General features: G+C 41.9%; 1 long non-coding RNA gene across 1 annotated transcript; it reads left to right on the forward strand.

Moving 5' to 3' along the window:
- Positions 1–2,186: 2,186 nt before the first annotated feature.
- Positions 2,187–15,554, forward strand: LOC124691769. The gene is made up of 13 exons (XR_006999147.1): positions 2,187–2,297; positions 2,392–2,550; positions 2,918–3,024; positions 3,578–4,134; positions 6,063–6,128; positions 6,840–7,018; positions 9,438–9,552; positions 9,661–9,882; positions 12,310–12,426; positions 13,864–13,995; positions 14,218–14,339; positions 14,425–14,628; positions 15,024–15,554. It is a non-coding gene; the product is annotated as an uncharacterized LOC124691769 (long non-coding RNA).
- The last annotated feature ends 861 nt before the right edge of the window (positions 15,555–16,415 follow it).

Below are 16,415 nucleotides of genomic sequence, written 5' to 3' on the forward strand. Positions count from 1 at the left end.
CTCAGATAAGATGTATACCACACAATATATAGACAGAGCAATTGTGCGACATGGAAACTCTAAATATCATGTGCCTATAGTCTTGTTCGATTCCTCGCCTTCGAGACCTACTAATAATGCCCCGGGAACTCCTGCATGTATTGTAGCTTTGGTGGGAAATCAAGTCTTCAGGTTAGCCTATCCAAAATGTCCTTCAGGGGTTCAGTAGAAAATGGCTACTGGAGAATTCAATTGGTACATCAAGATGAACATCCACGTTCCATCCAAACAGAAGACATCACACATGTACGGATCCATATCTGAACTTTTGGATGATGTAGATCAAAAAATGTCAAGTGCTACCTATGGAGTTGTGCCGTGGTTAATTTACAATACTGAATAAGAACTAATCTTTCTTTTTGTTGTGCCCAAACACAAGTATACACTGCAGAGAAGTGCATAAGCATATTTCTACTATACATCAGTCCTGTGTGCGTGAATTGGGTACCGATTGCAGCATGGCAAACGTTGCAAATGAAATAAGATGCTAATGTATGATTCGAGTAATCAAAGTTGCTACTTGTTGATCGAAGTATACTCACGGTGCTATAGGATCACATTGGCTCGACCTATTCCATCAAGATATCTGGCCTCTGCAGAGCGGCCACGACGGATTTTGCATCTCCATCGTAGGAAAACGGTGACGTTGTTGCTTGCGGCGCCGGTCATCCGTGTTTCTTTTGCGGGCAGCCTCGCGGGCATAGAGGTGTGGGGCACGGAGGACGGCACATAGATCGTGCCCGGCTTGAGTGCAGGCGTAGAGGCGGGCTCCGCGCCCCGAGATTGGGCGGCCGGTGTGCGCGCATAGAGGCGTAGGGCATGACGCGGTGGCGTGGGCGTCGGGTGCGAGAGGGCAGCGGCCTTCTCATCGGTGGCGGTGGGATCGTGGAGGGCGAAGAGCACAAACGCACGGAAGTCGAACGCTTAAACGGACGGGTGCGAGGATAGTGGAGTCGGTTTTGACTAATTGCGGCGGAGATCGAGGATGTGACAGTTTGAAGCGATGACGCCGTGTCTGACGGAAGGAAGGGGTGGGGAGAATGGAGAGATCGTATCCGTACGATGCGAGTGGATGTACGGCGCAGATGTAATTTTCCAACGGCACTTCGTGCCTTTATAAGTAGTAGAGATGCAGGCGTAGAGGCGGGCTCCGCGCCCCGAGATTGGGCGGCTGGTGTGCGCGCATAGAGGCGTAGGGCATGACGCAGTGGCGTGGGCGTCGGGTGCAGAGGGCAGCGGCCTTCTCATCGGTGGCGGTGGGATCGTGGAGGGCGAAGAGCACAAACGCACAGAAGTCAGAACGCTTAAACGGACGGGTGCGAGGATAGTGGAGTCAGTTTTGACTAATTGCGGCGGAGATCGAGGATGTGACAGTTTGAAGCGATGACGCCGTGTCTGACGGAAGGAAGGGGTGGGGAGAATGGAGAGATCGTATCCGTACGATGCGAGTGGATGTACGGCGCAGATGTAATTTTCCAACGGCACTTCGTGCCTTTATAAGTAGTAGAGATAGAGACTAATCCCTTCTTCTGGTGGACTCGATTTTTGGATATTGCCGAATGTTTAATTTCTTCATTAACTGTCCGGTAATTCTACCCTGATTGGATGCCTGAAATATACTGTACAAGTTTTAAGTATAGTAGGGTAATTCTACCCTGTCCGGTAATTCCTCCATCGCGTGAATCGAGCTGAAACATCACGTCGTTTTCTACTCAATCTCGCCTCTAACCATCCAATGCCCGCGATGAGCCATTCTTCTCAAAGCCAACCCACCATCTGCGCCGCCGCCAGCCCATCGACGCCGTTCCCCAGCCTCGCCGTCCCTCCCCCTCCGCCGCAGCTCCGTCTAATCACCTCCGGATGGCTCCCTCCCCGACGCAGCATCCATTCCTGGACTCAGCTGCCGGACGGCGTTGAGGACGACGCCCCCTGCGCCGCTCGGTCCTGCGCGCCTCCGGTTTGGACTTGCCAGACGATTCACCAGCCGGGGCGTCGCTGCACACACCTCCAAGGTCACCGACCCGGCCATGGAGGGATTTCGAACCACCTCGCGCCCAACCGGCGCGGCCGGCCTGCTCGCCGGCGCTCGCGTGCGACGCGCGGTGCCCCGTCGAGCTCGCCTGCCTGCGTCCGCGCGCGTGGTGGCCGATGAAGGCCTCTGCAAGGGACATCCAGCGCCCTCCTTCCCCAGCGATCTCCTCAACAGGACAGTGCGCCGCAGCATTGCCTGGGCGTCGTCTCCTCTGACCAGCTCGCCGGTAACAAGCCCGTCTCTCTATCCCCACCCTAAATCGAATCCATCTTGCATGACGCTGACACGAGTGTATAAATTCACTTTTTTTTCCACTGCAGTACAATCCTTGGAGCCGCCAATTATAGTTCGTCAGTGAGCTGCAGAGATCAGCGACACGTTCAAGGGTTCTGGAGCCGGTGTACCACAAGCAGTCAAGACAACGGAGATGGCAACATGCTGATCAATCGGCAATCGTCCAATCTGCAATTCAACAACACGTATGAGCTTTTTTTTTTTTGGATAAAGAGAACACATATAAGCTAGGTAGTTTCCTAAATCTTAGGATTTAATCACGGCTCGCTGAACACTTATGCTCCATAGCCACGGCTCGCTGAGCACTATTGCTGCTTCCAGTAGCACTACAAGTGTTGCCGTTCACAGTGATACTGCTCACAGATTGGTCTTGTATATGAGAAACGTCTCTGGTTTATTCGGGACTTGTTTTGGTATTCCCAAACATATACTCGTGGTTATTCATCGTGTATTGGTTTTTCTATATCTACATGTAGCGTCTTCTTCTTACACAAATTTTATATCAATCTAACTAATGCTAGTAACTGTTATATCCTTCATACGTCCATGCAGTTTGGAGCCCAGCATCCAGGTGGACCTCGTGTTCCGTTGATTGGTATAGCTCTACCAGGATTTGTGCCTCAGCAACAACTTGTCCCCAACAATTCTGATATGGCTTGGTAAGGAGTTAAAATATCTGGCAAACTCTTTTCTGATATGGTGTACTACTCACTATTGATTTTATGATTGGGCAATTTGCATTGAGCTTTATTATGACAAAATTGCCATGGCGAGTTTAAGAAAAAATTCTTGGTATTTGCATGGTTGTATGCACAAACTCACGTAATGTCATCGTATTTATTCAGTTCAATATGAAACTTATAATTAGCTTGCATTTAATTTCTTTTTCTCTGTTTTGAGTGAATTTAGGCTACCAATATTGTCTGGTTCCGCTGGAGGTTTTAGGACCAGCTTATGGCTTGCCTTATATTGAGCACATCCCATGCTTTGAAATTTCTCGCTAGGATTTCAAAGTGAAATTTCAGAATTGGAGACCTATTTTATCCTCTACATATGTCTTGTAATAATTATGTAACTACAATCATCGAGAACCTCATTTGTCAAATATTGAAAAGCTGTTCAACTTCAGAACCAGCTACGTTTGTATATGAAAACTTGAAAACCCCAATTGTTAAATTTGTTTCTTAAGTCCAAGTATCTTGCTATATGCAGGCATTAAGGGAAGAGGAATTGGAGCTGTACGAGGACATGCCGTGGTGGTGCTATCTCGGAATCGGCGACAATTATCTCAGGTGATTCCTCAGGTTCCCCTTCGTTCGAGCTGTGGCTTCCTATTTCGGCAAATGAGTCCATGCCCTGTTTCTGGCAACATGGCTTAGTCGTCCATTTGTTTAGGAACAAGAGGTTTTTTTTCTGGTACTGGAATGTTCTTTGGTGATTTAGGTTAGACACCTGGTCTCCATGAGTTACATGTTTTCTTCTTTGCATTTTCTATAATTTTCCTTCGCTTTTTAAATCATACATCCTACATGATGTTTAGTTCAGGATTATGCTTCTGTTCATTGCATTCGTGGCTCATTATTGGCTATTGGAGAACTGTTGAGGAAACTTAAAGTTCAGTTTGCTGTGATATTCCGTACAAGTTTTTTCACAATATGCATATACTGATGCAAGCACGTTTTTTGTTCTCTTGGTGACACTGGAGTACTACCCTCTACTTGGAGCTTGCCTACCTCTTCTACAACTACCGCAGGATAACATCAACTCAGGTCCGCGTCTTGCCCAGCGATTTTCTTCCTCTGTTAAGATGCACTGCCAATTGGGCTGACTTTCTGTTCTCGTGTAGAAGATGTAGGACAAATTTAGTTGTACAAATGTAGGGAAAAAAATAAATGCACCGCCGATTTTCTTGATTCGAGTTTTTCCAACTCATGTTCTTTTTCCTGTTCCGCAGGTAGTCTGTGGGTGACATCTTCTTTGGGGCAGCTCAAGATTGAGACCTTCGCCTCTAGTGTTGCTGTCCTCGAGCAAGAGTCACGGGGAGGCACTCTAGTGGATTGGGATATACTACGAGGTCTTTGTCAAGACCTCATCATGTCGTGGCACTTCATACAACAATCGGGTTCAAGCCAAGTGAAGGTGAAAACCTACTGCATGGCTATTAATCAAAATATGATATTTTCGGTTATCGGCTCATTATGCTTGTGGTAACAAGGTGTCATCTCTCCTTTCTTGTAATTTTTTTGTGTTTGGTTGTTTAGCATCTAACGCCACTTTGTATTTACTTTGCATACTTAGAATTTACATGCCATTGTATGCATTTTACTATTTTTTAGTGATGGTTAAGATTTTAATTGGCGAAATGCTTGTCTGCTGTATGAGTTTGCTCTTGTGCAAGTTTAGCTAGGATGTGATATACTTCATTTTCGGAGGATATGTAGGGAATGTGGGAGCTTTAGCTCAGGCGTTTATTTAAATCTAATAAAGATGGATTTACTTGCCTACTTGCCATAAAATGGACTTGTGGTTGAGCTTTCTATTTTAGGATGACTTGTATTCCAAGTATGATTTTCAAATATAATATGCTATATTTCCTACTGGGTTTTAAGATGTCATTGTTTTAAAATTTGTGTTGTCCTTTGTTGAATTGATATTTTAGGTGTTGGGAGGGTCCATGTATAGAAAGTTCTGTGTTTTCATGCATGGAGGCTTCTAGTGATTGGCACAATTTATATCATGTTCAAGATCATCGATTCCATGATTGTTTTCTTCTACGTATTAATCATGATCTCGTGTTAGACATGCACTTATGCTTGTTATGATTCAGTGTTGATTGATGTGGTAAATTAGACTAGTTAGGCGTATTAGGTGAGCTTCTGGCTTTAGAGGTTGTGAATATAATGCCGTGCTTCCGTTAGCTTTGTCTTTGTCTGGTTGAGTATATAAACTAGGTGTATTTGCCAGTAGCTGCTGGTTATTGGTCATTCCTCTTGTTCCTGGATAGTAATTTACCATATGTACTAATACCCAGTAATCGCATAAGTTCAATGACATGATATGGATGGTTAATTATTGCTATATCTCAATGATGTTATGTTCTAGTTTATCTTATCTATGCTAGCCTGAGTTGGACACTGTCCATGATGTTGTTTCAACATAACATTCATTTGTTTGCACCATCGTGTCATTGGTTTTTGGTCACACCAAAAACAGAAGCACAATTTAATCTTGTGTAAATTGGGTTAGGTTGTGCAAGATTTAATGGTCCCTCTATTGATGATAAAGAGGGGCATTTAGCACTATATTCAGTACTATGGTTGGTTGATTCAAATCGAGTATTGCAACATTCCTTGTTCTCACTGACCTCATTTCTTAAGTCTGAAGATGTCGAGGGTGGAGTCATGTAACTTGTATCTGCAATCTAATTAGATTACCTTATCAGCACCTCTTAATATTTATTAATTACCAACTCTTTTGCATAATAGTTTTGGCCTCTTCCTCTTTGATAATATACCATTCAACCTTGTTGGTTGAACTAGTATTCATGATCCTATCTGTTGTTGTCTGTGAAGTGTGTCATTGTTTCTTGTTGAGCCGTGGTGATGATATTGTCATGCATTTGTTGTTTTACTGTCATTATCAAGTAAGGATTATTGTAGACTCGTTTTCACAAAGTTGCTTCTACATCTGGTTGCAGCTCAGCCGAAGTCCCTCGCCGACTGGCTACGGAGGCCTCTGACTACATTGGTCCCAGGCTTATTAGGTGGGCTTCCAACTTTAGTGGTTATGGATATAATGCCTGCCGGTTATTGACTTGGTCTGCTTGAGTATATACACTAGGTGGTCTGGTTGAGTATATACACTAGGTGTATTTGACTGCATTTGCTGGATATTGGTTGAATGCTATTTATTTTGTTTCAACATAGCTCTTATTTCCATGCACAATCATACAGTACAAGCACCTTCTAATCTTGTGTAAATTGGGTTAGGTTGTGCTAGATTTTACTGGTCCCTCTCTTGATGATAAAGATGCGCCAGCACTGTACTCAATACCATGTTGTATATTTGAATCGAGTATTGAAGGTTCATTGTTCTCACCGACCTCATTTCTGAAGTTTGAAGAAATCGGCAGTCTAGTTACATTGTCTTGTCACTAACTATTTTACCTACTCTTTTGTTTAATAGTTTCGGCCACTTACCAAGTGTCATTTGTTTGGTCATTTCCCTCTTTGAGAATAATACTATCCGGCTTTAATAGTTTCGGCCACTTACCAAGTGTCATTTGTTTGGTCATTTCCCTCTTTGAGAATATACTATCCGGCTTTGTTCCTTGAACTAGTAATATTGGTGTTTCGTCAGCTTGTTTGTAAAGTGTGTCACTATTTCTTGCGAGTTGTGGTGATGATATTGGCATGTATTGTTGTTTTTGTCATGATGAAGACTTGTGTCTTAAAAATTTGTTTATCTTGTGCAGGGTAGGTTGACATGGCTCGGCCTCCCGAGTAGCTCCACCCGATTCACTGAAGTCCCTCCCGGGCCGACTACGTGTGCCTCTAGCTGCTTTGGTCCTCGGTGGTGCTTATGCTGCTGTTGTGCAAGGGTCTATGTAATGTTGTTTCGGTTGCAATATTCAATAGTCTACATCATTTATAGGTACCATTCTAAACCAGAAGCAGTAATCTTGTTTCCTTTGTGATGTTTTTTCTTATTTTCACTTGTGCTGGAGTTGAATCGTATATGTGAATGTCTCATGAGTTGTTGTGTTTTACGCACATTTACTGTTTGTTGTGTCATCTGGTTGTCCTAAAAATAGCCAAAATTGTGAAGGTAATTAGTGCAACTTATTGATTAGATATACTGCTATTTGTATTTTCTTACACTATTTTGTTAATCATTTTTTGGTTATCTGCTGTTGTAGCTATTTTGCTACGTGAGCTAGCTTTGAATTGGTATAACTCATATCTCTGTTAAACAGCAAAGTAATAAACCACATATGATGCTAATTTGATAGTCCATGCTTACTTCCATCATATTATTAATTCAGAACAATCAGTTTTATCTTTAGTGTAGTCAGTCTGACTATCGCATACATCACAAAATGCCTACTTTATTTTTGAGTTATGGCATCAGTCTAAAAGGGATACTATGTCGTTTCATATCCACTAATTGGTTTGGAGAAGATGATCATGTTCTGATCTAGTCTGCTCTGTTTCATTGTGTTACCACGTGCAAACACTAGTAGATTAGCAAATAGAACATTTGGTTCCTGATTGCAGCTAATGGATCTACGTGCATGGTTTCACACTATGTTTATCATTTATTTAGTTATCCATGTTGTTGTCCAGTTTCCTCTTGCCTGGATCTAATTTTATGTAGGATTCTAGTCATGTTCATTTCTAGCTGCAGCTTTAATTGCAGCAATAAATAGACACTTAAAAGAACAAAATGTTCAGCAATATAAAACTTCTCCTGTGTCCAGCCATTGCTTTCAGCTTGTACTTGAATAAGATAGCACTCATTTTTTATATACAACTTTTTTTATTTAATAGACTGGCCTCGAGCCTTTACTTATAAATAAAATTAGAATGACTGGGTGTTGTGACTGGGAATTTACGCCGTGATATTGTACATGAGAAATTGGGAACTGGTGGTGCCTGAACGAGGCAGGGAGTCGGATCCAGCCGGCAAGCTGAATATGCTTTTTTGTTGCTTTTGTTCTTTGTCTGGTGTTGCAGCATGTTGTGGAAGTTTGAGGTTGCGGTTACTTATGCTGTGCTTTAACATAGTTAATAGCTGTCTACCTGTGTGTGTTATACTGTTGTGTTGCTTTAGGCTCACACTCATATAGGCAGCAGCAAGGGAGAGAAGTGGAGCAAGATCTTGCCAGCCGAACGTATTCTTTTTTATTTGAGCTGATTTTGTTTCTTGATGAAGAGATGTGGTGTCATGGAAGGTTGAGTGTGTTTGTTGTGACGCTGCGTGGTGTGTTGCTTCACGCTCAAGTCCAGTTGCATCTCTTTTTGTGAATAAGCATGGTAGCTAGAGATGCCACCAATCTTTAGCTTGTCTTTCTTTTTAATTAAACCTGCGATAGATTGAATTATACATTGAAATCTCTGACAAATATTTGATGTGTGATGTAAATGTCCAAACAATGACAAAGGTCATGTCAAAAGTTTGTAGTTCAAATTTAATATATTTTTTAGTTAAACTGCTACTTTTCCTCCTAAATTTCCTCTGGTATTTTATGGGAGTCCTTGGGTTTCCCTTGTTTCTCTTCTACATGCTCTGTGAGGCGCTAGGAAGTATCATTACAGCTGTAGCACATGACCTACTGGTTATGTTTAGTGGCACTGGTTAAAAGGATTTGGTCATGGCACTAAGAAGTGTTGTTGTAGCACATTCTTGTGTGATGCTAAGAATTAGTGTATGCTTGATCTCGACTGTGTATTAGCTTGTATACTGATTGTAGTTTACATATTGTGTATGTATACAAAATTTGCTACAGGTTCTGTTTATAAGTTCACCGGTATAGGTGCTCTGTGATGGATGAGGCTGATCCCTGTTTTGGTTCAGTCAATACATATTTCTTTTGATGCATGCTTGATTCAAGTGTTTTAGTTGCTGGGTTATGAATGAAGAGTCGCATGCAAAGAAATCTTTTCCTAGAACTAATTAACTAATCACCATGTTTAGCCACGTGTACTCTCTGTCAAGCAGTTTACTGCGTTCATATTATGTATGGCGATTTATGTTATCTTGCTGTTTTTAGATAATGGAATAGGTAATTTATATAATGTGCTTGGCTGGCTGTTTGGTGCCCTTTTGTATTATAACTTTTGACATTTAGCATTGTTATCCCAGTCTTGATGCGTGGCTAGGTTTCATTATGTATGGCTGATCTGGCATTATTATGGACATGATTTAGCTTTATCTTGGTTGCTTTATTCTGGTTGTATGCCTATCTCTCATTTCGGTTTTCATAGAAGGTGGAGCATTGCTTCATTAGCTATGTTAAATCTATATGCATGTTAGTTAATGCTTATATGTTGCGATGTTGGTGATCTTGCAGGTGGAGCCGAATACACTGAAGAATGTGGAGCACCCCACAGGAAGCTTGAAAGGCTGCTGTAGACGGAAGAAATAATTTTGAGCCTGACTGGCTTTGTCAGTGTGTCGACGGAAAGGTGATTCTGGTACTCAAATTCCCACTCCTTGTAGGAGCTTTCCTAGCATACTATTTTCCATGGTCTGGATTCATGCCGTGTGCTTCTTCAATAATTTGATTAGAGAAGGCCTAGAAGGTGCAATTTTCAAGCCGCTCATCATGAGATGCCTCCAGGGGCTTCCCATGAGGCATGCGTGGTGGAATGCATGGCTTCGCTGGAGGACTGGGAAGTGGTATGCCTCGCAGAATGGGCGGTGGTATCCCTGGAGTTGGAGTTGTAACCTAGTGAAGAAACCTGATGGCAAAGATTTGGTGACCATGTGGTCATGGCGGACAACACTCGCATTGGGTAAGAGAATGGTTAGCGTCACAGTACTGATGTTCATGTACCGCGGTGCAAAAATACTTGACAGTTGGCATATGTTTTCTAATGGCAGTTTTACTTTATTTGAAATCATGTAATCATTATACTTAATTGCCATGCAGTTCTCAGTGGCAACTCTAAACATTGAGTTATGCATGAGATGAACTCTAGTTGATCCTAATTCTTCTCTGTCACTATATGATGCTAGTAACATTTGTAACTTACAAGTTTTGTAGCTTATCGACATCATTTTTGACTTTGCTGGGCAGCAGGGGTTAAGTGGCGTTGGATCTGGCTCCGAAGGTCACCATAGCCGTCGGATCTGGCTGTCTGGCTCTGGTGGTGGTGGTGGTGGTGCTGGGCTGCTTCCCTCGCCTCACACGAGGTGGTAGGCCTGGCCGCCCCACGACTTCAACTACCTCGACTATCACTTGGGCTCCTGCTGGTGCATAATCGCCGCACATGTGGCAATGGTGGGCCTTGTTACATCGCTCGGTGTGTTCGGTGAGTCCTCGAGTTCCCCTTGTTTCTCACCTATGTTCTCTGTGATTGCTCTGTGATGACGCTGGGAAGTTTCATTACAGCTATCAGTATACTTTGTTCTGGCTGTTGAGCATATGACCTACTGGTTAGGTTTACTGGTACTGGTTACAAAGATTTGGTTATGGCACCAAAAAATGATTGTGGCACATTTTTTTGTGATGGTAAGAATTAGGGTCTGTTTGCTCTCGAGTGTGTGCTTGCTTGTATCCTGAATTCTTGATTGTAGTCTACATACTATATTTGCGGTCATCCAAAATTTGCTGTGCGCTGGTTCTATTTATAAGTTCACCATTAGAAGCGTTCTGTGATGGATGAGGATAATCCATGTTCTGATTGAATCAATACAAATTACTTTCAATGCATACTTGGTTCAAGTGTTTTGGTTGTTGGGTTATGAATGAAGAGTCGCATGCAAAGATAATTGTTCACATGGAAAAATAATGATCTTACCTCATTTTGGAGAAAAGAAACGAAAGTGCGTGAAAAGCTCTAGTAGTCACAGCCCCTTCTTGGAATAGAACACAGGTCATGGTCAACATTTGGCCAGTCCACACTCTCTGTGTCAAATTAGATATGTAGCATATGTCATAGGAATTGAACTTTCTTATTGCATCATAGACTGCTTCAGTACTTTATTTCACTTGGAAAAAACAAAGTGATGGTCTCCAGGAAAGAACCAAATCGGCTTTACCACTGTCCAATTATTACACTCTTAAATATGCAGTGTGAACTGACACGTTCCTTTGGCAGTTGTCAACGCTAGAATTGCGCTAGCTTTTGCACTGGCCTTGCTTTAAGCTTTCCAGGTATATTTACATTACACTCATTGATTTTCACAGCCCACTGTTGCACATTCTTGATATTTCTGTCAGTTGTTGGGCTACGAGGTATTGGGAAACATATCATGATATTTCTGGTCAGTAGTTGTGGACTTATTATTTGTTTTGTGTACAACTTTTGTTAATTATATTGGTATGCATATTACATGCTCATGGGTTGCTTAAGTACATCATCTCTGATTTCTGTTGGCAATTTTGACTTGTTATGCATGGTTTTTGCATGATGCCTGCCACTTCCTTCCTTAACATTATGATAAGGATAATCGATTGTAATTGGTGGACTTTGTAATCCATGTTGTCGGCTGAGTGGGTGTTCTATTTTGGGTGTGCGTCCAGTTATATTGATTTGGTTTGAGGCAAACCCTATTTAGAGGGCTGGTGTGTGTACAAAAGCTGCAGTTTGTCCGCACATACTTAACTCATTTGCTTCTTGTGGTTGTTGTAGTATTTCAGTAAATTCTATTGTTGACGGGTATCATATCTACGAAATTCACAAAATAGGGATAAACCTAGTTATACCCACTGAGTCCTACTGATAGGTCCCCATTGGAAAAATATCTCAGCTATATATATGATTGCACATCATGTGCATTTGTATGGTCCAGTGAAGCTGAATTGCTCATGCATCTTGTGCTCCTGGTTCGCACACTTTACTTAGGACAATTTATGTTGCTAGTATAATCGTGTATTATAGATGTAGTGCACTATTCAGTTTCATGTTGTGCTCGTGCATAATTCACTTGCTGGAAATATCAGTAGCATTGATGGCTAATGTAATCGTGTATCGTAAATTGCTTGCACATGTACCCAGTGTTCATTGAGATCAGGATCGATTATCATAATCGTGTAAGAAGATAGATGTGCACCAACACTTAAATGATATTTAAAGTTCGTACTTCTGCTCATTGAGATTATTTGTGTGTGTACCCTGAGCTGTTTTAGAATCCCTTGTGGATATTAATCACTATTTGTGTCAGTTAGTGTAACTTTTGTTGCACCATTTTTTACGTGGTTGCTTCTCTTAGTACAGGATCACCTCAAGATCAGAGCTGCGCCACCTTTGCGGCATTCTCTTGCACAATGGAGGGGCTAAACAAGCAATAGACAGTGATGACACCTAGCAGGAGTGTGTTGGCCTTTGAGGCAGGTACTCAATTGATTACTTGGAGTTTCAAGTCGATGCAAGTTGATAAGTGTACGTTTAGTACTCGTGGTGTTGCAATGCTGAAGTGAATGACATTACATATTTTCTTCATGTTTCTTGTTCTAATAGCTGCATTACGCGTTCTAATCCATAACTACTTCTTTTAAAACACATTGCCATGAAAAATATAAACCATTAGATCAAACTTGATTCAAATATAGATCTTAATAAAACAAACGACAAGAGCAAGTGAGGGATGATATTACTTGTTATTTGTTATGTTTACGAGCTATTAATTGGGAGGAACTCATTCTTAATATTATTAATGGAGAGGCTAAACAAGCAACATGCAGTGATGACACTCAGCAGGAGTGTTTTGGTCTTTGAGTTAGGTACTCATTTGATTACTTGGAGTTTCAAGTCCGTGCAAGTTGAGAAGTGTACGTTTAGTACTTGTGGTGTTGCAATGCTGTGAATGACATTACAAATTTTCTTCATGTTGCTTCTTCTAAAAGCTCCATTACACTGTAAAACACATTGCCATGAAAAATATAAACCATTAGATCAAACTTGATTCAAATATAGATCTTAATAAAACAAACGACAAGAGCAAGTCAGGGATTATATTACTAGTTGTTTGTTATGTTTGCAAGCTATTATTTGGGAGGTACTCATTCTTACTATGCTTGTCTTTTCATCTCTGTCCACAATCTTACATTAGTGGATCGTTATATTTATCCATCCTACGGAGAGCAGCAGGGGAGAATTAGAGCTTGCCAGGAGGGAGCCATGGCCTCCGTCACGTCACACCTTGACTGTTATGTTAATAGACTCCAGATGAAATATATGAGCTTACTTCTTTTTTATCTTCTTGGTTCATGAGAATGTTGTTATCCACGCATAGTCCATCAACTTTCATCTTGCTGATAGTTAAAAATGTTCACTTTGTTGTGTTATGTTGGTTACATATAAAATCAAATTCTATCTAAAAAATCATGTTAGTGCAAATTACTGGAATATATTAGAGTATTGAAGTCTAGTGTATCAGCTACAGCTTGGATTTAGTAGTTTAAGTTGCTTGCAGCAGAAATGGACGATGCACTTGGCTGTCTCATGTGCAAGCCAACCTTAAAATATAGTCTGAAAAATGGTTCATTGCTCACTGTTGCAACAAGCAAGATGTATTTAGTTGTTTATGTAGTAGGCCAGTTCTGTCTTTCTCACACTTCATTTTATAGTTTATTATTATGAGATGTTTGTGTACAATGTGATTCCTGTACCTTCACATTTTGTTCCTAGTTTACCACAAAGTTAATTATTAGCTAAAAAAATACAGAGCGGTATGTCTTGTTTGTATCTTATTTTGTAGCTATTCACTTGCATTGCTCTGGGAAACCCTTAAATTCTCGGGCTGATTGTATTCTATTAATATTTTACAAGTTGTGAGATGTCGAGGAGGAGTAGCATTGCTGTCCAAAAATTTGAGACAAGGTTGAGGTCTGCAAAGGACTAAGGCGCCGCTGATGTTGAGGTCTCCGAGCCCCCAAGAACCAAGACGAGCCAGGAGATAAGGTAATTTCTTGAGGTTTTCTTCATGAGATGCAAGATACTAATATTGTCGGTGAGATACATTGGTCTGTTGCATGATAGAAAAATCCTTGCCTAAATCAGAAAGGGGTTGTGAGGGTGTGAAACCTTTCTATTGTTTCTTTTCGTTATGGTTTATGGTTATGTCTTGTAGGTGACCATGATGTAAGTTAATGCTTATATGTTGCGATTTTGGTGATCTTGCAGGTGGAGCCGAATGCACTGAAGAATGTGGAGCACCGCAGGAAGCTTGACAGGCTGCTGTAGACGGAAGAAATAAGTTTGAGTGTGACTAGCTTTGTTGGTGTGCCGACGGAAAAGCGATTTTGGTACTAAAATTCCCACTTCTTGTGGAGTTTACTAGCATACTATTTTGCATGGTTAGATCTGTATTCATGCCCTGTGCTTCTGCAGTAATTTAATTATGAGAAGGCCTAGAAGGTGCAATTTTCAAGCCGCTCATCAGGAGATGCCTCCAGGGGCTTCCCATGAGGCATGCGTGGTGGAAGGCATGGCTTTGCTGGAGGACTGGGAGATGGTATGCCTCGCAGAATGGGCGGTGATATGCCTGGAGCTGGAGTTGCTCCCGGTACTATCGGTATGGATGTCATCCTATATGTAAGTGCTTGACCACCACATATCTTTTTATTTGTCTTCCTTGTAACCTAGTGAAGAAACCTGATGGCAGCATTTGGTGACCATGAGGTCATGGCGGACAACACTCTGAGTGTGTAAGAGAATGGTTAGCGTCACAGCACCGATGCTCATGTACCGCGGTGCAAAAATACTTGACAGTTGGCATATGTTTTCTAATGGCAGTTTTACTTTATTTGGAATCATTTAATCATTATACTTAATAGTCATGCAGTTCTCACTGGCAACTCTAAACGTTGTGTTATGCATGAGGACCTCTAGTTGATCCTTATTCTCCTCTGTCACTATATGATGCTAGTAACATTTTAACTTAAGTTTTGTAGCTTATTGACATCTTTTTTGACTTTGCTGGGCAGCAGTGGTTAAGTGGCGTTGGATCTGACCCGGAGGTCACAATAGCCTCCGGATTTGGCTGTCTGGCTCTGGTGGTGGTGGTGGTGCTGGGCTGCTTCCCTCGCCTCACACAAAGGTGGTAGGCCTGGCCGCCCCATGACTTCGACTACCTCGACTATCTCTTGGGCTCATGCTGGTGCATAATGGCCGCAACCGTGGCAATGGTGGGCCTTGTTACATGGCTCGGTGTTATAGGTGAGTCCTCAAGTTCCCATTTTTCTCATCTATGTGCTCTGTGATGACGCTGGGAAGTTTCATTACAGCTGTCACTACACTTTGTTCTGGCCGTTGGGCAGATGACCTACTGGTTAGGTTTAGTGGTACTAGTTACAAAGATTTGGTTATGGTACCAAAAGTGACATTTTAGCACTTTTTTGTGATGGTAATAATTAGGGTATGCTTGCTCTCGAGTGTGTTCTCGCTTGTATCCTGAATTCCTAATTGTAGTGCACATACTATATTTGTGGTCATCCAAAAAAATTTGTTGGTTCTATTTATAAGTTCACCATTAGAAGCTTTCTGTGATGGATGATGATAATCCCTGTTTTGATTCAATCAATACAAATTGCTTTCAATGCATCCTTGGTTCAAGTGTTTTGGTTGCTGGGTAATGAATGAAGAATCGCATGCAAAGATAATTCTTCACATGGAAAAATAATTATCTTACCTCATTTTGGGGAAAAGAAACGAAAGTGCGAGAAAAGCTCTAGTAGTCACAACCCCTTCTTGGAATAGAACACATGTGAAGGTCAACAATCGGTCAGTCCACACTCTCTTTGTCAAATTAGATCTGTAGCATATGTCATACGAATAGAACTTTCTTATTGCATCATAGACTGCTTCAGTACTTTATTATCACATGAGTGGTCTCCAAACAGAACTAGGGGAGCACCACCTTTACAATGGCCTCGACTCGTGGAAAGAGTGATGCAGCGCAGGTTGATCCGCCGCCGAGTTAGACAATACAGGCGTCCACTGATGCACCAGCTGCAGGCTATAAGGTCACTGCAGCGCCGCTGAACCCTAGCTTGACAAGGCAGCCCCATCCCTGCTCGTGTACCGACAGCCGAAGAAAGTACTGATGGAACTTCAGCTGGAAACCGCAGCTAGAGTTTCACGAAGCCTGGTGGTATTTGTTGGCAATTTTCTTTCGCCCTCGTTTTCTTTTTATTTCGAATTGTACTATGTGCATGCATTCTAAACAACTGATCTCGACACATGGTCAGTGAATTGCTTAATTCATCATGTAAGCACCACCCATATGTAGATTGAGGTATTCCTGATTGGGTGTTGTGTCAGCTTAGTGTTCTTCTCTGAAACTGAGATGTTCTTCATCTGTTTCACAGCATATGCAGTTA

This window comes from Lolium rigidum, chromosome 2, assembly GCF_022539505.1.
Source record: "Lolium rigidum isolate FL_2022 chromosome 2, APGP_CSIRO_Lrig_0.1, whole genome shotgun sequence".
In the NCBI taxonomy this organism is placed as follows: Eukaryota; Viridiplantae; Streptophyta; class Magnoliopsida; order Poales; family Poaceae; genus Lolium; species Lolium rigidum.